General features: G+C 38.2%; 1 protein-coding gene and 1 long non-coding RNA gene across 4 annotated transcripts in view; one reads left to right on the top strand and one right to left on the bottom strand.

The window, feature by feature from the left end:
* The window catches only part of CLMP (CXADR like membrane protein), a 124,056-nt gene that overhangs the window by 62,248 nt on the left and 35,160 nt on the right, over positions 1–26,648 (top strand). The gene's annotated exons all lie outside the window — the stretch shown is intronic.
* LOC127554406 (uncharacterized) overlaps positions 1–26,648 on the bottom strand; it is a 112,481-nt gene that overhangs the window by 82,964 nt on the left and 2,869 nt on the right. The gene's annotated exons all lie outside the window — the stretch shown is intronic.

The following is a 26,648-nucleotide window of genomic DNA, read 5'->3' as shown; positions in this document are numbered from 1 at the left end:
GACTGACCCCGTAAGTCATAAAGAAAATCAATTTCATGTCTTTACTGTCTCATTCCATATGTACCCTATCTTTTTTAGTTTAATGCATGAAACTAGGAAGAGCACAATAATAAAGAATAATGTTTTACATTAACAAAGAAATATGTTTTACACGACTGTACATATATCATCTGTATCAAATTGCTTGCCTTCTCAATAAGGGGGAGGGGAAGGAGGATATGGAATCCAAAATTGTAAAAAAATAATAATAATAAAGATTAAAAATTGTTTTACAAGTAAATAAAAAATATTAATTTTTATATAGCTGGGAAGAAAAGTATTACCATTAATTTATATGTCTACTGAGATGACTAATCATTTTTTGTTTTAAAGTCAGATGTTCTAACTTTACTAAAGTCATTAATACCCATGTATAAATGGGCATTTGTTTGAATTTTGTTCAATAAAACATTCATTGAGCCCTACATACTGTCAGAATGAGGGAAGAACAGGCAGAACATCCAATTACACAAATCAGTTGTCATGGGGATGGTCCCTAAATGATGTGACCGGGTTGGTCTATGGCTCAAATTTCAGGATTGCTCATGTCAAAATGATGGCATTTTTTGAACAGTATAAAATAGGCAAAGAATTTAAAGAACTGTCTGCAGTCATTCAGGACAGGAAATAATACTTCTCACAATAATAAAATATAGCATTTACATAGTGTATAATTTGTATAGCACTTTCCAAATATCATCTCACTTTATCCTCACAAAAACCCTCGAAGGTGGCTTTTATTATTTTCTCTATATTACAGAAGAAGAAACTGAGGCAGACAGGGGTTGAATGATGTTACTGTGATGTCAATGTTATTATTCTATGCCATCAAGACAGAGGACTAAAACTAACAGAGGAATAAGACTGCCTGTAGTTAAAGAATAGATTCACCCCATGTCTAGTTACACCACAAGGAAACCATTTCATCTATCAGGAAGCAACAATGCAGTAGGAGCTAAAAACACCAATACAAGAAATTATTCTGGGATGGAGAACCCAGGTTTCAGATATAAAATACCTAGGAAGCTCATCACTATATCTGTTCTAACACAGAACTCTGCCCTGGAGTGACTGACCTTTACCGGTCAAAGTGTCCTTTGTACCAAGGCCTTGGGTTGTGAATGGGGGAGATGATTCTGGTCTTTTAAACCCAATTGGGCATGAAGCACCACCTTGCCCTAGAAGATAGAGAGACAAAAGATAGCTAACATATGGTCCCTCCCCTCAAGAAGTGTAAAATCTAGTAAGGTGGTACAACCAAGACTATAGGACATATGTGTGAATAACTCTAACACAAATTAATATATTCTAAGTGCATTCAAGATGTCTAAGTATTAGGTAAGGTATCAGAAAACATCTTGGATGTTACTATTACTGTTGTTGATAGTAATAGCTGTCATTTATATAACACTTCAAGGATTACTAAGTGCTTTATATGTTATCTCATTTGATCTTTACAACAACCATAAGGTAGCTGCTATTATTATTCTAATTTTGCAGTTGAGGAAAATGAGGAGATATTAAGTGATTTACCCCAAGTCTCGTCCCTAGTACTTGCATCCAGGAGGATTTGAACTCAGATCTTGATGACTTCTGGTCCAGAATTAGTCCACTTTCCTTTGCATAGTTGAACTGCACCTTCAGTTTGGGGAGAGACATCAAATGGTTTAGATAAAAGATAGGTAGGATTTTGAGTATTAAAATTCTGTTGTCCAGGAGAGTTAGGAAGTTCTCAAAAATGAAATTTTGAAGATATAAACAATTCCAAGAGAAGAATAGGGAAAGGTTTCTAAAGAGAGTTACGTAGATACAGAGGGGAACCCACAAATCAATTTAGGTTTAAAAAAAACAGAAAAGAAAAATAAAAGTAAATAATGGAAGATGAATTTTTAAAAAGCATGTCTGAAGAGTGTCAAAATGAGATGTAGGTGTTTGAAGAATGCAAGAGAGAGAGGAGGGAGAGAAAGAGGAAGAGAGAGGGAGGCAAAGAGTGAAGGAAAGAGAAGAAGAGAAAGAAACGGAGAATTCAGATACAGAGAGAGACAGAGACAAAAAGATGTTAACTTTATTGGGGAAAAACAAAAGAATCAGGGCTAGGAGTGCGGCTGAATGGAAAAGATGATAACATGATCTAGAGCACCTCAACTCTTATTAAACTTGTTTTCTCCTTAAAATTTGCATAAGAAAGGATAGCACAAGACTGGTTAATTTTATTTCACATTCCTGATATAAGAGAGCACCTACTAGCCCTTTGATGAGTCCAACTTATATAGCCCAGATGAATTATGGTCTAGTGAGATTGGAAGATAGAGTTGCTGAGTCATGAGTTGAAAAATTTTGGAGAGGTACTACAGAAATGGAGAAGCATAAATGTCCTGAGAGATTGGAGGCTGTAAACCACTGGCTACTGTACTTGACTCTTGATTCTTGGAAAAAAAATCTAGAATTTGTTATGTAAAGCAATAGTTAGATAACATCTAGAAAAGAAAACAGTGATCACAAAGAGCCAAGATAGCTTCATTAAGATCAGGTCATAAAAACAGCAAAATAATTTTGAAAGTCACATAATAAATTTATTATATAATTAAAAGGAAAAGCAAATTGAATACATAATGTAGGTTTACATTTCATATATCATTCTCTTTTTCTTTCTTATAGAGAAATGCTCATTTTACATGATGTTGGGTATATTTGGAATTTTAAAAATAACCACCCCCCTCAAAAAAAAACTAAATCATACAAGGAAGACATCATGACAGTTACAGCAATACTTTTTATAGTTGCCAAGAAATGCAAATTGAGGAAATGGCTGAACAAACTGTATCATATAAATATAAGGGAATATTATTGTGCCACAAGAAATGATATAAATGAAGATGTCAGAGTAAGAGTAGGGTTTGCTTGAATTGATAGAGTGAAATTAATACTAGAAGAATAACATGTACAGTAACTACAACTAGGTAAATGGAAAAATCACTATAATTGAATGAATTCCAAGTAACTGAAAAACTAATAATGGTCCCAGGGAACAGATAATGAAGCATCATCATCTTATCTAGAAGCAGTCCAAGCTCTTCTCTTATCCTTTGTTTTTCCCCAATACTGATAAAAAACAAAGCATGACAGCTTGCACTGTCTTTCTCCCTCCTCTGGGCAAAACATTGCATATACTGCCAGATATAATCAATGTGTCAGTTATCTTCTCCTTAATTGTTTGTCTTCATTACCAGAGAGGCTTCAATTCTGGACTTAGGTGGGAAAGGGAATAAGCATTTATATAGTACTGACTAAGTTCCAGGCACTGTTCTAAATGCTTTTTACAAATATGATTTCATTTGATCCTCACAACAATCTTACAATCTTTTACAATTTAGGAAGCAGGAAAAACAGATGACTTTCCCAGGGTCACACAGCAAAAAGTGTCTGAGGCCAAATTCAAACTCTCCTCTTCCTGATTGCAGGCACAGGGCTATATCCACATAACAAGATGTATTTTTAAAACAAACAGGGTACGTAAAGCTGACTGTATCCTCCTTTTTCATAAGTAATAAACTCATATCAAAGAAATGGCGTAGACCTCCCGCTATTGTGGATGCTGGAAGATTTCCAGGACAATAACCCAAGCATTTGTGTGCCCCTGATCTCTTTAACATTCTTGACCTGTAATCCCTGCTTACAGGGAAGCTAAGGCTGGTGGGATCTGAGCTCACAAGTTTTGTAGCGCTAAACCTATAGGTGTCTATGAGCTTACGGCTCGTCAGATTCATGTATCATCTAATAGATCTTATCTGTCCTGCAAATGCCCTCACATGTCACCTGAGAACTGGTGACGGTTCTAAAGTCAGGAATACCCGAGCTCAAATTCCTGCTTCTGTGACATTCTTGATTCTCTACCTGTTTCCTCAACTGTAAAAAGGAGGTAAATTGCACCTTCTTGGCAAGATTGTTTGAAAATTAAACGATTTTATATTTGTCAACTACTTAACAGCGCTCAGTAGGCGCTTAATCAATGCTTGTTTCCTTTCTATTCGAAGCAATCTCCAATAATGCAGAGATGGCAAGGAGTCTTGGCTGGGTGCAGCTCACACTGCAAAATTGGAAGCAGAGGCTTTTAATATAATATTCTATATTGGAGACATTTTTTCCTCTCTCCCCCGCCCTTACCTGTGAGGAACAAATAAATCCTTTCATTAAGCCTCAAAAAACAAAAACTCTGCTCTTTACTTGTCTGCCAGCGGTCTAGGTGCCTGGGAGGGACCCAAGTCTGGAAACGGGAGAGAACTGAACCCTCCGGCTCGCTCTGCCTCTGGTGTCTGGGGGGGAGTTGTCGGAAGCTAGCGGGAGCACATGTGGTTTCCATCAGGAGGCATGGCGCCGTTAGCCTGGCGCAGAAGCCCGGCAGCTCCAGGGAGCCCGGCTGACCTCTTTGTTTGCAGAAGAGCGAGTTGGGGTCTGCTGAGGTTGGGGAGCCTGCTTTGAGCCGGGCCTTCCCCTCTCCGCCACATTCCGGAAATCCCAGGGCAGCGGGAGGCTGCCGGCGGCGCGCACGGGGACCGGGGCTCCTTGGGGCAGGCTCTAGAGCTCTCGGGACAAAGTAGCCCTAAGACCTCTCGGGTAGCGCGATCCAAGACAAACACAGAGCAGATGTGCCGAACACAGCCGCGGGGGAAACTGTTTATTCCGAGGCGAGCAGCCAGCTCCCCGTGGGAGCCCCGGCATCCTCCCTCGAGCCCTCCCCCTCCTGCTTCTAAAAGAAGTTCCTCCCACTCTGCCGCTGCCCTCCCGTGCGTTTGCACCCGCGCGGACGTAGGGAAGGGGGCACATTCCTGAGGGGAGGAACATTCCTAGTGGAAAATGTGGCTTTGGCGGCGAATACACCGCTGCGGCGGGGGGAGGGGAACCAGAGCCCATTTTGCGCTTTCCCCGTAGTTGTCTAAGTCTTATCTCTGGTCCTTAGACCTATTCACCTTTAGGGCAGGCTCTGCGTCCTTTCTAAACTTTCTTATTACCTCCTTGATTGGTTTGGTTTTTTGGAGGCGATCAAGCTTAAGTGACTTGCCCAGGTTCACCCAGTTAGTTAAGCGTCTGAGGGGAGAGGCTCAAGACTCTCCTCTTGAGTCTGAGCCGGATACGCCATCCTAGTGCCGCAACCCTCTATCTACTGGTATGAATTAGTCTGGGAGGGGAAGACCCGGATTATTTGGACGAAGTGAAAAAGGAGATTTTTTTTTTTTTTTTTTTTTGCATCAATTGCTACCTAGCCTTAATCACTGAATGGCTGCAGCCCCAGGAACATTGAGCACTTAGCCTAAAAAGGCCTTGGTTTCCCGCTTCATCCGGGGCCATCTCCAGCCGTCCTGATTGTGTCTGGCCACTGGACCCAGATGGCTCTAGAGGGGAAAGTGAGGAGGTGACGTTGCCCACTCCTCCCTCACTTAAATCCAACTCACTGACGTGTCATGACATCCCCTCCCTGGTGAATAATCATCAACAACAACAACGCTATACACATAGTAGGTGATTAATAAATGCTGAACTGACTTGAATTCATTCATTACATGTGGTGAATAGTCCTGTTTGGACTAGGGCCCAAATCCTTCCTGTTCTGTCCATTCTTCTGTAGGATCCCTAAAGTTGGCAGGAAGCTTAGGGAGAATAGATGTGTAGACTGCAATGAAGCAGCATGCCTCAAGGAAAAAAAATTAAGTCTCTCCTGGGCATGGTAGCACACAACACTACTGAGGAGACTCGGGTAGGGGCCATTCAAAAGTTCAGAGCTGTGGCAGAGCTAAAGTTATTGTTTGATACCAATATGGTGAACTGGAATGAGAGCTGATTGTTAAATTCTCAGGGTAAGCATTAACATCTCAGAAATCAGCAAATGCTACAAGTCAGGGCTTATATTTACGTTTTTGCTGTTTGTTTAGACTTAAGAAATTAATAATAGTGCAGATCAAACTTAAAAAATTGTTGGTTGGAGAGCCGTTTGTTAAACACATACCAGTGCACTCAAGTGAGTGCAGGCCCACCAGGTTGCTAAAGGAGTGGAGATTTGGTTCCAGGTTCCAAACTGAGTAGGTCTATGTTCCAGTGCTGACTAGGAGTAGCATTATATCAAAGCCTGGGCAAGACAAGGAATCCTGTTCTGAAAAACAAAAACCTTTGGCTGAATTTTTGATGTCCCATTAAAGAGAGAAAAAGGACAAATATATCAAAATCCAATAACTAAATTTCCCATAATGTAGCATTATTATTGTTTTTATATTATAATTAATTTAACTATATTATTATAGTTTTTTAATCTGTAGTGGAATAGAAAAAGTTATTGGTGATAGATCCTGGACTATGTTTTATGTGTGTGTATGTGTATACATAATATATATGATATATGTACATATCCCACATATACATTTATTCACATATAAATTAGATACTAAAGCCATCATTCTACCTATTTTATAGATGAGGAACAAACTGAGGCTCAAATTATCTAGCTAGTAAGTGGAGAAGTCAGATTTAACACCAGATCTCTTTTTGACTCCAATTCCTAAATTCTTTCCCTTTTCTTTTCCCATCCTATTTCTCTAAGTTTATTTTCTCATCTATTAAATATGGGAGAGCAGGGAATAAGCATTTATCTAGTGCCTACTATGTGTAGGTTTTAAGAGAAGAGAATAAGCAGTTAGACAGCACCTATTATGTGCGAGACACTGTACTAAGCACTTACCAATATTATGTCATTTGATCATCCCAACAACCCTGAAAGGAAGGTGCTATTATGATTCCCATTGTACAAGTGAGGAAACTGAGGCAAACAGCAATTAAGTGACTTGCTCAAGATTTCCCCCTAAACCTCCCTCCCTCCCCGCCACATACACACATACACAGTTTTGAATTGAAAGTCTTGGTTTTTAACTCATGTCTCAATTCAAATCTCTTGCTGTCTCCATGTTACTATTGTTGTTCATCCATTTCAGTTATGTCCGACTCTTTGTGACCTCATTTGGAGTTTTCTTGGCAAAGATACAGGAGTCTTTGCCATTTCCTTCTCCAGTTTGTTTTACAGGTGAAGAAACTGAGACAAACAGGGTTAGGTGACTTGCCCAGGGTCACATAGTTAGGAAGTGTCTGAAATAAAATCTAAAAGTCAGTTCTTTTTGACTCCAAACCTGAGACTCCACTGCACCACCGAGCTGTTTACATGATACTATCCTGCCTCCAAAACTAGCAGGAGATGGTTTCAGAAAAGGGTCAGCATAGGAGTGTTAGTCAAGGAGAGGGGAGGGACAAATGGACCAGACTGTTCATTGCAAATAATTAAGTAAATAAAATACTAAGTCCAGAAAACAGACAGTTTTTTTTTTTTCCTGAATTCAAATACAAATCCTCTGTTCCATCTATTGCTTCATGTTGTCTTTAAAGGACAACTCAAAAATCACCTCCCTGAAGACTATCCTGATCTCTGGTAAAGGCTTTTCAGATGGGGCAGCTAGGTGGTGCAGTGGATAGAGCACCAGTCCTTTAGTCAGGAGGACCTGAGTTCAAATGTGGCTTCAGACACTTAACATGTCCTGGCTGTATGGCCCTGGGCAAGTCACTTAACCCCAATGGCATCAGAAAAAATTTTTTTAAAAAAACCTTTTCAGATCCTTTCATGGCCTTTCTGCAGCATAGCCCACATGATAGTGAGTGTTATAGTGATCTGTGCTTGTTTTATCCCCCAACTAGACAGTAAGCTCCATGAGGGCAGGTAAAATGTCTTATCTAAATTTGGTGTCCACAACACAGGCTGGCCCAGTACACACTACATGGAGCAGATACTTAACACATGTCTGTTGAGTTAATAAATAAATATATGATGTAAAGAAGAGAAAAATAAAACAAATATGCTACATGATGAGATGAGTTCTCCAACATGACAGGTACTTAAGTATTACTTGGTAGTACTTACAATGGAAGGAATTCAAGTTGCAAAGGATAGAAGAGGGTTTTTTCCAAGTCTGAGATTCTCTGATTCTAAGATTTTCTATAAATATTCTCAAATATCTCAACTCTCCTTGATTTCTTTCTCTTGAACTCAATCAACAAAATCAGGTTATCACTACATTGTAAAAACAATGCTAAGCAATGAGGATAAAGAGAGTGGGGAGGAAAAAAAGACCAATTCCTTCCCACAAGAAGCTTATATTCTAAACTGAAATAACATGTAAATAATTAGGTATATACAAGATATAGATCTATAGGTATATCTATATCTATATGTAGCTATCTGTATTTGTATATATATAAAAGTATATGTACATACACATGCATATATACATACATATATGTATCTATGTTTATGTCTAGCTATCTATATGTGTATGTGTGTGTATATATATATATACATATACATATACATATATATGTATATATATATTTATATGTATATATATGTATATATATATATATACACACACATTGTGTATTTCTATCAGTCTCTACATTTATAACTATCTATCCCTGGCTTCTTTTAAGTCCCAGCTAAAATTCTACTTTCTACAAGAAGCATTCCCCAAGTCCTTTTAATTCTAGTCTTTCCTCTGTTGATTATTTCTTAGTTGTCCTATTGTAGCTAGTTTTGTATATGTGCACTGTGCACTGTCTTTATGTGTGCACTGTCTTTCTCATTAGATTATTAGCTCCTTGAAAGTATTTCCAGGTCTTAGCACGTTGACTAATATGTGGTTAATAATAAATGTTTATTGATTGATTGATTTACAGGATTAATAATAGGGAAATTGGAAAGGCAGTACATCATGATAGACCCACTGTAGAAGATGGGTTTTAAGCTGGGTCTTTAATGAAGTCGGGGAAACTTAATGATAAAAGAAAGGGGGAAAACGTTTCGTATAAGGCCAGTCAAGTCGTACAAAGGTGTAAAGATTAGAAATGGAGTTTCATTATTTTAGGGATCGTAAGTTGGCCAGTTAAGCTGGATCAGAGTTATGGGAGAGGAGGAAAGAGCAAAAAGACTGGAAAAGGAGAAAAGGTCCTGCTTATGAAGCGCTTTAAATGCAGTTCTTGATCCTTGAGTACAGACAATTCTTACTGTAAGTGGCTTGTTGAATAGACTTCTATGTAAAGCGATTTTTACATAATAAAAATTTGCCTGTGATTGTGGACAGGAGAGGGAGATGTGTAGGAAAGTGGCAGACATAGGGTTGAAGGGCACATAGGAGTGGGTACAGAGAAACAAGAGCTGGAGGAGGAATACTGGGGGCAGTAACCAGCCACATGGCACTGCCCAGAGAACCAAAGATGTGGGGCAGGGCTCAGGAAGACACATGGGATAGGGCCCATAGGCTGGGGACAGGCAGATAGACACCAAGGCGGACATGTGGGTGGGCAGGGTGGGCAGAGGGCTTCTCTCTCAGGGCTGGAGCTCAAGCCAAGCCCTTGATTCAGCAGTCTCTCTGTACAGTTATTTTTTCTGCTTTTGCTTGGAGGTTAGCTTATTTTTTGCTTTCAGTTTTTGTTTTTTGGTGGGGGCTGGGTCAGGAGGAGAGAAAAAGACAAAAGTTAAGGTAGGGGTTTTTGGGGGGAATGAAGATTTCTTTCAGAATCCTTTACATAAAGCTGAATTTGCATAATGTGAACTTGCTTTAAAAAGTGAAAACTGTCTGTATCCTAGAAGGATAGTAAGGGGGTAGAGTGGGGAATTCCTTGATCAAGGGGATGGCAGTAACAGACCTACAATTTAGAAAAATCACCTTAGCATGGGAGGGATTTGAAGCCTATTGCAATAATCTAGCCCAGAGATGATCTACTAGGATTGGGGTGATAGGAGTTGAGAGAAGGTGACTTATATAAGCAATGCTGTGAAGGTAGAACCCACAGGATCTGGCAACCGATTGGATTTGTGAGGTGGGTGAGAGTGCAAAGATGAAGGGGACACCAGGATTGTGGGTGTTGGATGACTGGAAGAATGGAGACACCTTGACAGTAATAAGGAATTCAAAAATGGGGAAGATAATGCATTCTGTTTGCATTTTGAATTCTGAGATGCTTTTCAGCTAAAGATGTGCAAAAGGCCTTTGGAGAGATTTAACTGTATATCAGTTGCAGAATCATCTGCAGGAAGTAACATTTACACCTCTAGTATGTGAAGAGATCTCCAAGTAGACAGGATTGAGTAAAAAGAGAAGGCCAAGGACAGTTAAAAGGAAGAACAAGGGAAGCGGTCTGAAGAGGAGTCACACAGCTAGGAAAAGAACTAGGGGAAGGAAAGGTTGATCAATAGTGTCAAGTGCTTCAGAGAGATCAAGAAGAATGAGAATGGAGAAAAGGCCATTATTTGGGATTTAAGAGATCACTGGCAAATGGAGAGAGCAGTTGAAATGATGTCAATAGTCTGCTGGAGGGTTCAAAGAAGTGTTGGTATTGAAGATAGGTAACTTTCTCAGGGAATTTTGCAACTGAAGGGAGGAGAGATAAAGAATAGCTACCAGGAAAAGTAGAATCAAGTGAGGTTTTATTGTTGTTGTTGTTATTTTAAGGGTAGGGGAGATACCCTGAAATAAATATGGATACATGGTTCTAGGCAAGGGGAAGTAATTAGGAAGAAATTGAAAATAAGCAAAATTGGAGAGGGGAAAATTTGCTGGCAAAGGCTGGAGGGAAAAGGACCAAGGGTTCAAGTAAAGGACTTTGCCTTAGCAAGAACCAAATCTTCATCTAAAACCAAAAGGAAGAAGGAGATACTGGGGGAAGATGTCTGAATAATGTGAGAGGAGGATGGAAAAATGGAGAAGTCTCAGCAAATGATCTTTAATTTTTTTTCCATTGATGTACAGGATAAGATCTTCAGCTGATAGGAATGGGAAAGAGGATAGTATGAGAGGCTTGAAAAAGAACAAGATTTGGAATAGCTGAAGAGTGGGATAATAAAATGATTATGGAGGAACAAATTGTTTGCCTTGCTACAGTGAGGGCCCTCTTAAGATTAGATAAATTGGTAGCCAGCCTAGTCACTTTTCATGATTTTTTCCATTTGTATTCAAATGTGTTAAGCTGTTGGACAATGAGGGGGAGCAATATCTTGAGTTCATGGCCTAGAGTCAAGAAGACTTATTTTTCTCAGATACTTCCTACCCATGTGACTATGTGATAAGTTTAATTCACTTATTCCTATTTGTCTCAGTTTCCTCATCTATAAAACGAGTTGGAGAAGGAAATGGCAAACCACTCCTGTATCTTTGCCAAGAAAACCCCAAATGGGGTCACAGAGAATTAGATACCACTGAACAACAGAGATTTTGCAATGTCTCCCTCCCTCTTCCTTCTTCCAGGAATCTCTCCCTTATAACAAAGAATTTAAAAATAAGGGAGGGGAAGTTTAGCAAAACTTTCCAACATATTGAAAAAGTCTGACATGATATATAGTGTTATGCACTCATAGTCCCCAGCTCAGCAATGAAGAGAGCCTTCTCATATCTCTTTTTTGAGACCAAGAGTCAACAATCATTTGTTAAAAGCCTACTATTCTTGAATCTGTTTACAAAAGTCTCTACAAGAGGTACATAAAGGTTAAATATCTTGACTCAAGGTCATAAAACTTGTGTTACTTGATAGATAAATTTAAGGAAATTGCCAGAGATATTAAGCAAATTAAACTATTTACTCAAGGTCACAGAAGTAATGTCAGAAGGGAGACCTGCCTCTAACATTTATATAACAACCAAATACTTAGAATTTTTAGTAGAAATAGACCTATGAAATGATCTAGTCTAACGTAGTCTTCTTTTAAAATGAGAAAATTGAGGCCCCAAGAGGTCTAGTGATTTTTTAAAACATCTCATAACTAGTTAGTGGCACACAGGTATAGTGGTTTTACTCTACTCAGCTTGGTCAAAAGAATTAGTTCAGCCTGCTTTGAAGAAGGCCTTCCCCTCCCTGTGTCCCATGTAGATACACAAAAAAGATTGCTATTAATTTCCATTGAAAGTGAACTTGGAGTTCTTAGATATCAAGTTCATCTTCTTAGAAGGGTCACAGTTGCAGGCCAATATGAAATGCCTAAAGAACCCAACTTTAGTGCTGGGAAACCACAGTGTTGGTCTGGTCAAGGCTTATAACAATCACAGAACAAATAACAGATTTAAGCAAATATTGTCACTGGAAGACCTCAGGCCTCTGGTGGAGTTTCAAAGTTACAAACAGAAGGGAGGGATCATGGGATCTATATTATACTAGGGATGAAGGCCTCCAAACTGAGACTGTCATTAGGAGTTTAATGAAAACTTGTTTTGTTCTTAATCTATTCCAAAGAAGACTAAAGATCTTTGTTTGACCTGCCCAGGGGAACTCAGCAAACCTTGAATTTTGGACTTCTTCATTGTTATTTTTTTCTTTATAGGCTTCAGAGGTCAAAAGTGGCCAAATACTTAAGAGAGAGCTGCCTTCACACTCAGCAGTGGTCCTTCACTTTCAAAGGACCATTCTTCGTTGAATTTTTTTTTCTTTTTTAAGGGGTCAGAATTTAAGGGTGTTGCAACAGATGTTCCTTTTGTTTAGGCTCTGGGGCAGCAAATATAAACATCTGGTTCATAAGGACAAGCAATTCCATTTCCCAAAAGAAATGCACTGCCAGGGCAGAAAACTACACAGAGGGAGCTGAGACAAGAGGTTAATTCAACAAAAGTATTAGCAGAAGAAGCAGAGGATGGAGGCAGGACAATTGGGAAAATAGAAACCCACAATTCTTAAAGAATGTGAGTTTGAATCCCATGGGTAATGTTGGGCATGTAACAGCCTCCTGGATCTCATCTGCAAAATGAGATGTTTGAATTAGATGACCTCTAAGGTCCCATCCAATTCCAGATCAATGATCCTATGATCCAGAGAAAGGCAGCCTATTGGAGTAGAATAAACACAGGGAGTAGAGCAAAAGACACCTGCATTTAAATCTGGTCTCTGACACATTCACTTGCTATATGATAAGGTCTAAATCACTTGCCAGCCCTGGGCCTCAGTATTCTCAAATATAAAATGGTTTTAATCCTATTTATACGTAAACCTATCTATAGACTATTACACATTACTTCATCCCACAAACATTTGACTAAAGAGGAGAGGGGAGAGTGGGGTGGAATCTAAGACACAGGAAAAGCAATTTAGCTTTGTCAATGAAAGGCCATTTCTTTAAAAAAAAAAAAAAACACTAAAATTATGGGTTTTTAAAAACTTATCTGATTCATCTGATCCAGAAACTCCCCTTTCCCTCAAAACCTTCTCCTTTAACAAATAAATACAGTTAAGAAAAAAACAAATCAATACATTGGCTGTGACTAAAAATATGTGCCTCATTACACACCTCTAGTCCACCACCTCTCTGCTAAGAGGAAAGAAGATATGAATCAAGGTCATTTCTCTTTCTGGAACAAGATGGAAATGAAAGAGATGGTCTTTTCTAGTAAAGTAGGTGATAGAATGAGGTTTTCTTGGCAAAAAATTGGAGTGGTTTGCCATTTCCTATACCAGATCATTTTATAGATGAAGAAACTGAGGCAAATAGAATTAAGTAGATTTGAGAGCAGTGGGGAATGGGCAGCGATTGTTATGGGGAAGACAAGGAGAAGTCTATGAAAGATGAATGGAAGACTTATCTTTGATCAAATTTATCTGAATTTAAATGTTCATGTTACTCCAGTGTCCCACTACCATATACCCCAGAGTTGGCAGTCTTTTTCTTAGCAGAAGTATATACTTTTTACATTTAAAATTCCTTCCCAGTTCTACTTCTCTGCTGAAGCTCATAAAAGATTTAAGTTTAGAAAGCAACCTAGCATTCAGAATTAGATAAAACCTATAAATAGATATGTTAATAAAATAGGTTAGTGTCTAATCCTGTTCTCTAAGAAGAAATCCACACATTTTTTCCTCCTATGTATTACTCCCGACTAGTATGTCTATATGTGTGTGTGCATATAGATAGATAGATAGAGATATGAAAATGTCACTCTAGAGCTTTGCATGGAAGTACATACATCTTTTTGCATAAGGGTGGACTTCAACTGAGTTGATTTAAAATATATTTTAGATGTACCATCAAAAAGATTTGGCTAATGAAGGCATATAGGGAATTGGGGGAGAAGGTAGAGGAAAGGTAAGAATCAAATTTGGTTTTGTATATTATCATTTCTTTCTTGGACTTTGACTGAGGAAGCTGTTATTTTGAAAGATGAATTAAAAGTATATTCCACCTGAAAAACTTGCAACAATGGCCTTTGGTTACTAAAATAATGGATATTTATTTTCACAAGTAATCTTCCTCTCAGTGACCTGACTCTTCCATTGTTCCCATTTATTACATAGGTCTTTGAAAATGAAAGAAAAATAAAATTTACCCGACTGACAGAAGCCATAGCCAATAACCACAAATAAATGCAAAGCACTTCTTAAAATTAAAACCATAATGGATTCCATGGTTAATGGATCATATCTACTTAAACATGTGATGTAGGCCCTCTCTGAGTAACTTCTGCCCCCTTGTGGTTTAAACAATTTCAGTGGATGAATGCCATTGCATAAAATGGAATTTCTCAAATTTTTTAATCAAATAGCTCTCTTGGCATAAGCTCAAGCTGTCTACAACAAAACAAAGTGATTTGCCATTCTCCAGAAGTATACTGTTTAATAGACTGAGATAAGACAAACTGAAAGCATCATGATTTGTACATAGAAAGTGCTTATTTATAAGTGATTTTGAATCTTAGAGTTAAAAAGAACCGTGGAAATCACCCAGTCTAACCTCCTGTGTATTGCAGAACTCTCCACATCCCTAACAAATTGCTGTCCACCCATGTTTGAAGAGATTACTTCACTACTTCAGCAGGCAGTTCATTCCTGCCTCTCCTAATTGGTGTTAAATTCTTTTCTGTTCTTAAGCCAAAATTTGCCTGATTTTTATGTCTTGGATTCACAGAAGACCTCAGGTGTTATGTAGATACTCTAAAGCTGCTAACCTAATGAGAACTGAGGGTGTACAGTAGCGAGGATTTATAAAAAGAGATAAAGAATAGACCCTCCTTCCTTTTCCTACAATCGGGCACTCTGAAGACAATGTTGTAGGTGTTGTCAGACATGGGCTATGTGAGCATGGACTCTGGAAGACCTGGCTTCAAATGTAATCTCAGTATCTGTGTCAGCCAGAGAAAATCACTTAATCTCTGTGCTGCCTCGTTTTTTCTTAATCTGTAAAATGGGAATGATAATAATAACACCTATCAAATAGAATTATTGTGTGGTTAAAATGACATATTTGTAAAGTGCTTTGCAAACCTTAAAGTATTCCATCAATCCTAGCAATTATTAGCATAATTGTTATTAAATTATAAGGAAAGAATTATTGGATAGTAGGGGGTAGAGAAGTCCATTGAAAGATTATAGCTATAAATTACTAAAATGTAAAAACAAAATGTATTATAACTTTTAAAAAGACATAGGTAAGAATTACATGAGATAAGAAAATTAGGAAATGAGGGTGGAAAATAGAGCCCCTAATAGAGAGGGTGCTCACACTACAAATCTGACAAAGTGATGTCCTAGTTACACTCTCTGTGACAATAAGTCTATTTCTTCCTCTATTATAACACTTCAAATAAGTGATGCTAGCTAAGGTGTCTCCTCTAGGCCCTCCCCCTCCCCAAGATAGCTTGTCTCTAGTCCCTTCAATTTTTCCTTAAAAGACATGACTTCTAGAACCCTCATCATCTTGACCACTCTCCCCTTGATAAATTCTGATTTATCATTGTCCTTGAAAAATGTTGCTTATGCAGAACTACACAGATTTCAAATGCAGTCTGACCAGAACAGAATATGGTACAATAAAACTTTGTTTTTACTCTCATGATCTGGGGCAGTGCTTCTATTAGAATAGCCTATAACTCTTAGCTTTCTCTATTCTCTAGCCCTCCACTCACTACAGCTAATTTTATTAGGTTTTGGAATGAATTGCATGACTTTGGAAGCATTTGGTTCATCCTTCCAATAATCTTTTGCTGGGGATTATTGTATATATGATCCTATTCAACACCAGTAGAAAATTCAGTTAATAAATTGAGTGGCAGAAACTGTGCTAAGTGTCGTGGATTTAAAAAGAAAGAAAAGATGGTCTCTTCCCTTACAGACCTCACAGTCTAATGGGGGAAACAGCATACAAACAACTATGGTGGTATAGACTGGATATATAGGAGATAATTAAGAGAGGAAGGCATTAGAATTAAGGGGGTGGGAACAAAAAGTCAAGACTGTCAAGAGAATTAATGAAAAAAAATACAAAGGAAAGTGTCCTAGTTATGCCAGATTTCAAACTATATGTATATATATCAGCAATCATCAAAATTATCTGATACTGGCTAAAAAACAAAGTGGTGACTCAGAGGAATAGATTAGGTACACAATACAGTCATAAATGACTTATAGTAGTTTTATGTGTGATAAACCCAAAGACGCCAGCCATTGGGATAAGAACTCACTATCTGACAAAAATGGCTAGCAAAACTGGAAAACAATAGGACATAAAATAGCTATCAATCAATATCTCACACCATAAACCAAGAGAAAATGAAAATGGGTATATAATTTAGACATAAAGGAAATTAGTAAGGAATAGTATACCTGCCAGATCTATGAAGAAGGGAAGAATTCATAACCAAAGAGATAGAGAGCATTACAAAATGAAAATAATTTTGCTTATACTAAATTAAAAGGTTTTTGCAAAAACAAAACCAATCTAACAGATTAAAAGGAAAGCAGGCTTCCCTGACTCCATATCCATCCTTCTAGGCGACCTGTTTGGCTGCTAACATAGCCAGCCCATATCTAACAACACTTGCAACATTTTGTCTTCAGAGTGCCCTATTTTTGTAAGAAAGGGAAAGAGTTATGTTCTTTTGTAATGCCAGAGAAACTGAGGCAGGAGAGAGATTAGAGAGTTTTTAATATTTTATTAATGGGAGAGTAAGATTGACTGGACAGGACTCTTGTCTCAAATTGTCCAGCTAGACAGAGATAAAGATATACTGGGACCAAGGAATTCATGTTGGTCCCAGGTCTGGAAGAGACTATCATCTCAAAGAATCCAGCGTCCAGCATCCACAGCCAGCCGCCATTCTCCAGCAATGAATGGAGAATCTCTAACCTTTATATACCTTTTAGAGACAAAGAAGAGGGAAAAAGAGCGGGAAAAGCCCAGCTGGAAAAGGCTATGATAAAGATGTCAGTGAAATATCTTGGAATACTTTAAGGGATGTTGTAAATTTCTCAAGGACAGAAGATAATCAGGAAGTCTACTCTCTTGTTTATCTTGCTTGGGCTAACGATTTATATCCTTAAACTAATTGGTCCTCAGCCTTCATGGACCAGAGGGAGATTTACAGCTTAGGGGAGTAATTAGGGAGACTGAGACAAGGGAAACTTGTACAAGGAAACTGAGTCAGGACAGTTAAAGAAAACTGTGGCATAACACTTTATCTCTTTTCATAGATTTTCCATTGAAGATCCACCAGATACACCTAGTTCTCATTAGGTTAATGCCTTTAGGTTATCTATATAACACCGGGAAAGCCAGCAAGTGAAAATGAAGGTGAAGGATAAACCTCCAAAAAAAAAATACCCAGAGCTGAGAGACTGAGCGGCTTGTGAATAGCCAAAGGCCTGTGTTTTGGATCAAAGGGCACCTATCTTTTTGTTGTTTCTGTACGACCAAAATGCATTATTATGTTATAGTCCCGTTACAGTGTGTCCGGCTGGGGCCCATCAGACCACTGTGAGCTCATGATGCTCTGCCCCAGGTCGGGCCCAAATAGTCCCTGTGAACATTTGGGCTGGTCTCTCTAACTTTGCCCATTTCATGTTTCCTTTGGGCCAGTTCAATTCTGCTCATAGAGCTCCATATCTTCTCTGATGAGGGCCCGCCGTGCTGTCTCCCATGTCAAAACTGATTCTAAATTCTTAAGATACACCCTGAGTGTGAGTTCTCCATAAAATAATCTTTTTTGGCAAGTGCACATTTGGCATTTGAACAATGTGCCCAGCCCAACTGAGGTGTGCTCTGCAGCAGAGCCGGAATGCTAATTCAAAAAAGGCCCTCAGGGTCTGGTGCCTTATGCTGCGGGGTGACCTTCAGAATCTTCCCAAAACAATTTAAATGGAAGCGATTCAGTTTCCCGCCATGGTGCTGATGTAATGTTGGATTTCACTGATGTACTGCAAGGAGGTCAGCCCAGCGTCTCTGTGCACCTTCAGTCTGGTAACCAGCACTCTCCTCTCCCACACTTTGCTTTGGAGCCTCCCCAACACTGAGCTAGCTCTGGTGGACGACTAGAAAGAGAGCAGAGGGAAAATGTTCTGAAGGTCTCTGAACGCCTGGAGGCAGTGGGGAGCAATGGCATTTACTGAGTAGAAGGGTGATATGATTGGACCTGTGCCTTAGAAAAATCACTTTCGTGGCTGAAGGTGGGGTGGATTCGAGTGGGGAGAGTTGAGGCAGGTAGCCCCCCAGCAGTTGTTACAATAATCCAGGCCTGAGGCGACGAAATCTACATTGTGTTCAAGGAGAAAAGGGCTGTATATGGACATTTGGAAGTGAGGAAGGTTTAGGGGGAAGTTTTGGACAGATTGAGTTTAAAAAGTCTTGTGAATATGCAGTAATAAGAGCACAATTGATTATCACAGCGCACTGATAATCTTAAACTGAAGTTTTAAGAAACATCAGCGTAGAGTTGGTAATTAAATCAAGCTATGGGAACTGATGAGATCACCAAGGCAAATAATAGAGAGAGAAGAGAAAAGAACCCATGGCAGAAGCCTAAGGAATACCTAGACGACATGTTCTGGATAAGGATCCAGCAAAGGAGACTAAGAAAGAATAGTCAGATAGATGGGAGATCTAGGTTAGAGGAGTGCCCCCCAAACCAAGAGAGAGTACCAAGGAGGAAAGGCCATAAGATCAGACAATTAAGAACATCAGTAATTTTAGAGAGAGCAATTTCAGAGGAATGATAAAATTGAAAATAAGGGATTAAGAAAAGAGAAATAAGGAGAGGCACCTTTTATAGGCAACTTTCTCAAAGAGTTTAGCCACAAAGTGCAGTAGATATATAGGAGAGAATTAGTGGGAATATAAGGAGCAAGTGAGAATTTTTTTTGCAAGGGTTTGGGGAGACACAGAGATATTTTTAGGCAGTAGGGAAGGAGCAGTAAACAGGGAGAGTTGAAAATAAATGACAGGAAAAAAAAAAGAAAAGAAATGAGAGACAGCAATGGTGTGATGATAATCACCTGTGATAGATTTGGCTACTCTGATCAATACAATGATCAGAGACAATTCCAAAGAATACGTGATAAAAAAAAAAAAAAAAATGCTCCTTCCAGAGAGAGAACAGACGGGGAGCAACTAGGTGGCTCAGTGAATATAACACCAGCCCTGAAGTCAGGAGGACCTAAATTCAAATCTGACCTCAGACACTTAACACTTCCTGGCTGTGTGACTTTGGGCAAGTCACTTAACCCCAATTGCCTTTAAAAAAAAAAAAGAGAGAGAGAGAGAGAGAACAAATGAATTTTAAGTACTAATTGAAGTATAATTTTCTTAATTTATTTTTCTTGTTTTTAAAAAAAAATGATTAAGATGAAAATATACTTTGCACGATTTTACAAGTGTAATTGGCATACTGCTTGCCTTCTCAGTGGGTGGGGAAGTGGTAAGAAGAAAGGAGAGAATTTGGAAATCAACATTTAAAAGAATATAAAAAACACAATTTTAAATCATCACATAATTGTATTGAGGTTCAAAAGAGACCCCAAAAGGTTGGGGTTGCAGACCAGTGTCATGAGTGATCTTAAGAGTTTGTAGACTTAGGGGCAGCCAGGTGGTGAAATGGATAGAGCACCAGCCCTGAAGTCAGGAGGTTCAAATCTGCCCTCAGACACTTAACACTTCCTAGATGTATGACCCAGGGGAAGTCACTTAATTCCAATTACCTCAGCAAAAAAAAGAAAGAAAGAAAGAAAAAGAATTTCCCAGCTTGAACCCATCTCCAAGTCAAGGGACAAAGATTATTATAATTGTAACTTGAAGCAGGCTATGTTCCAAAAGGATTTAGCAAAGAACCAGGAGTAAGAAGATAAATTTATAGAAAAAGACAGAAAGCTGGTCCTTCATGTCACTGATATGCTAATTTTAGAGGTAGAACTGAGGAGTGGTCTGGTTTGCATCTCAATATTGAGTTTTTTTGTTTTGTTTTGTTTTTTATGGTTTAGAGGTGGGGTTGAGGAGTAGTCTGGTATGCACCTACCTCACCATTTGTTTCAGAAACCCTGTTATCACTGAGCAACAGATTGTTATCTGGCAGTCAGCAATGTTTGTAGGACTATAGTATTCCTAAAGCTAGAAGACCATTGACAGATTGTTAGAACAATAGCACTCCTAAGGTCTGGGGGCCTTAGGATTACTGCTGTATTTCTTCTGGAAGTTGCACCCTATCAATTGGAAAAAATTAAATATAAAAATTTTCATTTAGAACAAAAGAAAAAGAAAATAAGTGAGAGAGCAGGGATTTCAGAGAAGCACTGTCTTTGAGAAGACAAAATGGAATGGGATCACAGAGGGATTAGCCTTAGTAGGGAATAAAATGTGAGAGAAAGGTGAAGGAGAAGTGAAGAGTAAAAGGCAAATGAATGATGTGAAATGAGAAAGGAGAAAATAGGGAACTCATGATTAAAGGCCTCAATTTTTTTTTCTAAATTATGAGGCAGGGTTCTCAGCTGAGAGAGTGGTGGAAGGAAAAGCCATAAGAGGTTTAGGGAAGGATGAAAAGGTTTGGGAAGATTCACTTTGGCAAGTGGGATAAGTCAATAAGAGAGATCTAGTAGATTGTAGTATAGTAGAATTGCCTTGCAGCATTTTTTCTACTTCATTCAGTAGCACAAGTGTAGGCACAAAGGTAGTAAATAATGGGAGTAATGCAAGATGGAGGGTTTAGCAGATTAGAGTCACTCATATGGTAAGGGCTAGGCACTCAAGAGAGATGGAGAGTGTAGAGTTGACAAGAAAAGGGGAAAGTGTCTAAAAGAACCAGTACAAGCCACAAAGAGCTCACTGACTTGGGTTTTCCAACATCAGGTACAAATGATAAAAGCAAGAACCAGGTACTGAAGATGAGGATGAGTACAAAAGAGGAGAGTGGTTTCATTTTTTTTAAATGCCCAGAAGCTTTTTGGCTCAAAAATAATAAAAATGGACTTTTTCAGCCACCTTGAAGGCTGAACAAAGAATTTGGAATAAATAGGAATGATGGGGATGGAAAGATGAGAATTAATATCTGGGACAAGACAGAACCATTCAACAATAGTAATATTTCAGTTCTGTATTCTCTGCCTTGGAGAATGATTAAGAAAGAAAGAAGAAATATATCAACAGGAAATTGAAACCTATGGTCAGTAAGGAAATTATTAAAAAGAGCATAAAAATGTCTTCAAAGAATTCAGGTCACCATGCCTGTCCTAACTATATCCTGAAATGCAAAAAGAAGTCATGGTTTGAGTGGTTAAGCCCCTGTCAGAGGTCTCTAACCAGCTCTGGCAGATAGGAAAGGCATCACTGAACTAGAGATGGGCATATATTGTCACTTTTTTTTGAAAAGGGTAAGAATAAAAGTAGGCTGATGAGCTTAATAAGATTTTTAGAAAGATATCCTGTATCAAATTTCTTACTGTCCTGTAATGGGCTGAGGCTCGAGTTGATGCACTGAGGTCCCAAGCACATGAGGCTAAATAGTAATTGGACCATATTCTATTAATATATAAGCTTGGAGAAAGAATGGCCCCGCCCACTCTTTGTGCAAGTCCTGATGTGTTGTATAGGAAATGACGATTTTGGTGGGTGGAGGCAGGGGAGTGGAAAAGGAAGGGGAGGAGAGACTTTTGCTTTTGTCATTGCGAGGGCCCTTTCAACTCAGATCCCCCTCTGTTAGCTGGCTTCCTGTCGCAGCTGCCCATATTGCTATCGCAATCTTTCTTGCCCATATTGCTATGGCAATCCTTATTCATCTCTTCACTTCAATAAAGATTGAAGATTTTTCCCTTAACCTGAATTCCTGACTCTGGCTGATTTTAAATACGCGGTCATTACATTGTCCTAGGTAGGAAGAGAAAAAGATTTGGAACTTAAAAATTATATTTAAAAAATGAATATTAAAAATTACATGTACATGTAATTAGAAAAAATAAAATACCATTTTTAAAAAAGAAAAATAAAAATTGGGAATAGAGGTAATCCTATAAAAGCAAAAAATAAAATGTCCTATTTGGAAGCCTTTCAAAGGCCTATTTATAGATATAGAGCTAGAAGTGACCCTGAAGGCCATCAAGTCCAGCTCCCTCATTTTATAAATGACCAAAATGAAATTCAGGGAGGGAAGGGACTTATTTAGGATCCCACCACTAGTAGATATATCAGGCAGGATTTGAACTTAGGTCTTCCTGACTGCAACTCTAGTTCTCCTTGAGAACAGAGAATATTTTTTATTTTTATTTTTGTATTCCCAATAAGTAGAATAGTGCCTTGGTCATAGAAACCTAATGAACTGTTAATAAATTGTTGTAAAGAAATTTGAATTCCCATTTTTGATTCTGCCTGCCACTGCAGCCAGCTGGGTGCCTACAAGATAAGCAATAAATATTTTTTATAAATTAATTAATAGATAATTTCCATAATAATAATGCTTAACATTTATACAATGTTTTAATGCTTACAAAGCACTTTGCATATATTGGTTCAACTAAACTGCTCATGACCTTGTGAGGTAGGTACTTTGGGCATTGATGTTCAGTAACTCAATCTCATCTGATTCTTAGTGACTCTATGGACCACGATCTGCCAATGCTGGGAATAAGGGCAGAGGCTAAGTAACTTGCCCAGGGTCATACAGCATGGCTGAATTTGAAGTCAAGAAGATGAGTCTTCAGTGTCTTATCCACTGCACCACCTAGTCGCCCTATCCCCCATTCATAGATGGGGAAATGGGCTCAGTAACGGTAAATGACTTGCCCCATCACCAGTGGCTATCAATCCAGTGTACTAAACTACAATGCTAACACAAACATAACTTCCCAATTTATTGGAAAAAAATCAAACTGGATTATTTAGGGTCATATAGACACAAGTCCTAGTTGGGGGATTTCTCTTTTTACTTTATGGCTGGTCAACATGTCTCCTCCCAGGCGCTACCGATGAGCCTCATGATTATGATTATTGTGTATTCCAGACAGAAAAGGTCCCAGGACCCTATCCTCCCTGCTCAGAAAATGTTTGATGATGGTGATTAAGTGCCAACCTCTACACCATCTTGTAAATCTTCCTCACCTCCCCCCATTTTCCCTCTGAAAGCAGTCTCCCACTGCTCTCTGGGACTCATCCCTTGTGTGACTTTGGGCTTTCTTTCCCTGGGCCTGAGCTTCCCTATCTATAAAATGAGAAGGTTGAATTAGTTGATTTCCAAGGTTCCTTCCAAACTCAAATCTCTGATCTTGTGATTCTCATAGCATTTTGCCAGGACTCCTCTTTCACAAATCACCTGCCAATTTGTGCGAGGACATGACTTATCATCCCACCAGATTTTATTGGAGGCAGATTAGATCTGGGGTAGAATCTAGGTCAAATTATTTCATTGTCTAGTCTACTAATAATTTACTATTATTACTGGTAATTTAGTCAGTAGCATTACTAAATACTCCAGGCATTTAGTAATCATTTGTTAAATTAAAGGAGAGAGGAAGGGGTTTTAATCGTATAAGAAAGTCAGCAAGGGATGGTCGGAAGTTCTTGGAATCTCATTTCAGAACTGGATTGGAATTTCTGCTCTAACACCTAATCACGAAGTAAACTTGAAAGAATCATCTAGCCTCTTCATCTTTAGAAAAGAAACTGAAGCTTTCATACAGTTTACCTGGAAGATTTGGTAAGAGCATTAGATGAAAATATATATACAAGTTTTCTGTAACCATAAATGTTGTACATGTGTTAACCATCATTATGACATTATTATGTGCTCAGTGTCTGTTTTGCTACATGCATACCTCACATTCAGAACCCATTTAATGAGCAGGCAGAGTAGGAACATTTCAAGAGAATATGATATAAAGAAACTCTCCCTTTCATCTCCCAGACCAAAAATATTTTTAGGTTGCTTGTTGGGATATCTGGAAATCTTTGGTTTGGTTCATTTCTTTGAGAATGGAAAGATTTTAATCTTCAAAGAAAATTCAGGAGTGAGACTTTTTTTTGGGTCCAGCCCTGTGATTTCATTTGTATGGGGAAGTCTCTTTTTGGAAATCCCTCCAAGGTAACAGAACTAACAACTTTGACCTCTCAAAGGCTGTCAAGATTGGGTTTGGAAGCCAGCCGAGAAATTAGACACTGTGTAGAAAGAGAATACAAAAATGGGAGGATGGGAGATAGAGCAGCTTCTATATTTTAGATGAGTTGAGATAGTTGTTCAGTCCTGTTGACTCTTTGTGACCCCAGGAACTATACTATCCACAGGGTTTTCTTGACAGAGATACTGGAGTGTCACTTTCTTCTCCTGCTCCCTTTACAGATGAGGAAACTAAGATTTGAGCTCAGAAAGATGAGTCTCCCTGATTCCAGAACCTGTGTTTTACTAAACTGAGTCTGCTTCCTGGCTTCTAGCTAAAGTAGGCAGTTTGTTCCTCCCACTCCCCCAAAAAGAAACAACAAAGCAAAATCCTGACCTTCCTCTATTGCCCTTGTATTCTGGTCTCTCTCACTAACTGTGTTATTTGGGGAAATTATTTTATTCCTCGAAGACTCAGTTTACTTACTTAGTGGTAATACTGATTCTAGACCTAGAGGATCTGGATTAAAATTCTGGCACTATCAAATTCTCAGTTTCTGTATTTGTGAAGTGTAAAATGAATCCTTTGGATAAAGAATCTATACTAAGGAGAGTGGCTAGAGTGGGAAAAAAGCATTTATTCTTTTTAACTCAATTAATCGTATTTTTTTCTAATTACATGTAAAGATAGCTTTCAACATTCAATTTTGTAAGATTTTGAGTTCCAAATTTCTCCCCTTCCTTTTCTTCTTTTCCCTTTTCCCCAAGAAAGCAAGCAGTTCTACATAAGCTATATATACAATAATCTTAAACATATTTCCATATTATTCATGTTGCAAAAGCATCTCTTCCTTCTCTGAAGTGACCCAGTGCACGCTTCTTGTCCAGAAGGTCATGAACTGTCCCCTATTTGTCTTTCTGAGGCCGCTAAGAGGCAAACCTAAGCTCAGAAGTAGTATGTGAGCATTACTGATGCTGTGAACTTGTGTGGAACTTAATAATAAAATTATTATAATATGTAAAACATATAAATTATATTTAATTGATAGGTAAATTATATTAAAATAATATTAATTATAAAAGTGTTTATAAAAATTAATCTGTTTAATTGGTTTAGGCTGAGCTCATCGACCCTGTGCAAACAGGATTCTGAAATCTATAGAAGGGGTGAAAGTAGTATTGAGGCTTTAGGAAAAGGAAGATTGGGTGGGGAAAAAAATACATATTTGATGACTATCCGAATTTGCTAAACATACAATACCAAGGCCTTTCTCCTCCCCCACCCATTTTTTTTTTTTTGATGGTGGTGGTGGTGATTGCTGCTGTGAATAATTGAGCCTATGATTCCCTCTAGTGGCCTAGAGGTTCATTTCCGCATTTGTTTCATTCACTGTTCAAGGAGCAGGTAATGTTACTTTCTTTAGGAGGTTCTGGCTTCACATTTGAAAAGTATTGCATCATGTATAACCTATATCATCAGACTGCTTGCCATTTTGGGAAAGTATAAAGGAGAAAAATTTGAAACTCAAAATTTTATAAAAATGAATGTTGAAAACTATCTCTACATGTCATTGGAAAAATAAAATATTTGTTTACATAAAAAATAAAGAAAAATAGTGCATGTTCAGGAATAGAAATAAGGGAAACTTTCCACTTTGTAAGATTTGGTGAACAGAGTCTTGATTTCCTTATCTGAAAATGGGCATGATAGGATCATACATTACAGCTGGAAAGGACCTCAGAGGTCATTTAGCCCAACTCCTTTCATGTTACAGATGAAGAAATTGACCCAGATGTGCTCTTAAATAGTTCTGTGGTATTTTGAATTGACAAGAAAGAGATTCATTTAGATTTTTTGTTTAATTTTAAACAATTTTATTATTGTTTGAAGAAACAAAGGAACAGAACTCAGTTTGGCAAATCATGTGCTGACATTTTATTATATTAATTGGCAGTTGCTAAATACTGTGTATTGAATACCCAGAAGTATGTATATCCTAATAGTGGATACTTGAAAAAGATATAGTAAAGGAAGGAAATTTGACCCCTTACTTTAGTTAGCTTTATAATTTAAATGGATGAGTATAATCAAACATTGAGTAATTTAAGCAACCAAGTTAAAAGGCATGGGCAACTTTTGACTCTGTGGATCTCATCTTTGTCTGGAAGCTAAAAGATCCAGGAAACTGGAGAGGAGGAAAATCCATGCTG

The sequence above is a fragment of the Antechinus flavipes genome, chromosome 3, assembly GCF_016432865.1.
Source record: "Antechinus flavipes isolate AdamAnt ecotype Samford, QLD, Australia chromosome 3, AdamAnt_v2, whole genome shotgun sequence".
NCBI classification, from domain to species: domain Eukaryota; kingdom Metazoa; phylum Chordata; class Mammalia; order Dasyuromorphia; family Dasyuridae; genus Antechinus; species Antechinus flavipes.
Note: the sequence above shows the minus strand (reverse complement) of the source record. Positions and strands in the feature narration are given on the sequence as shown.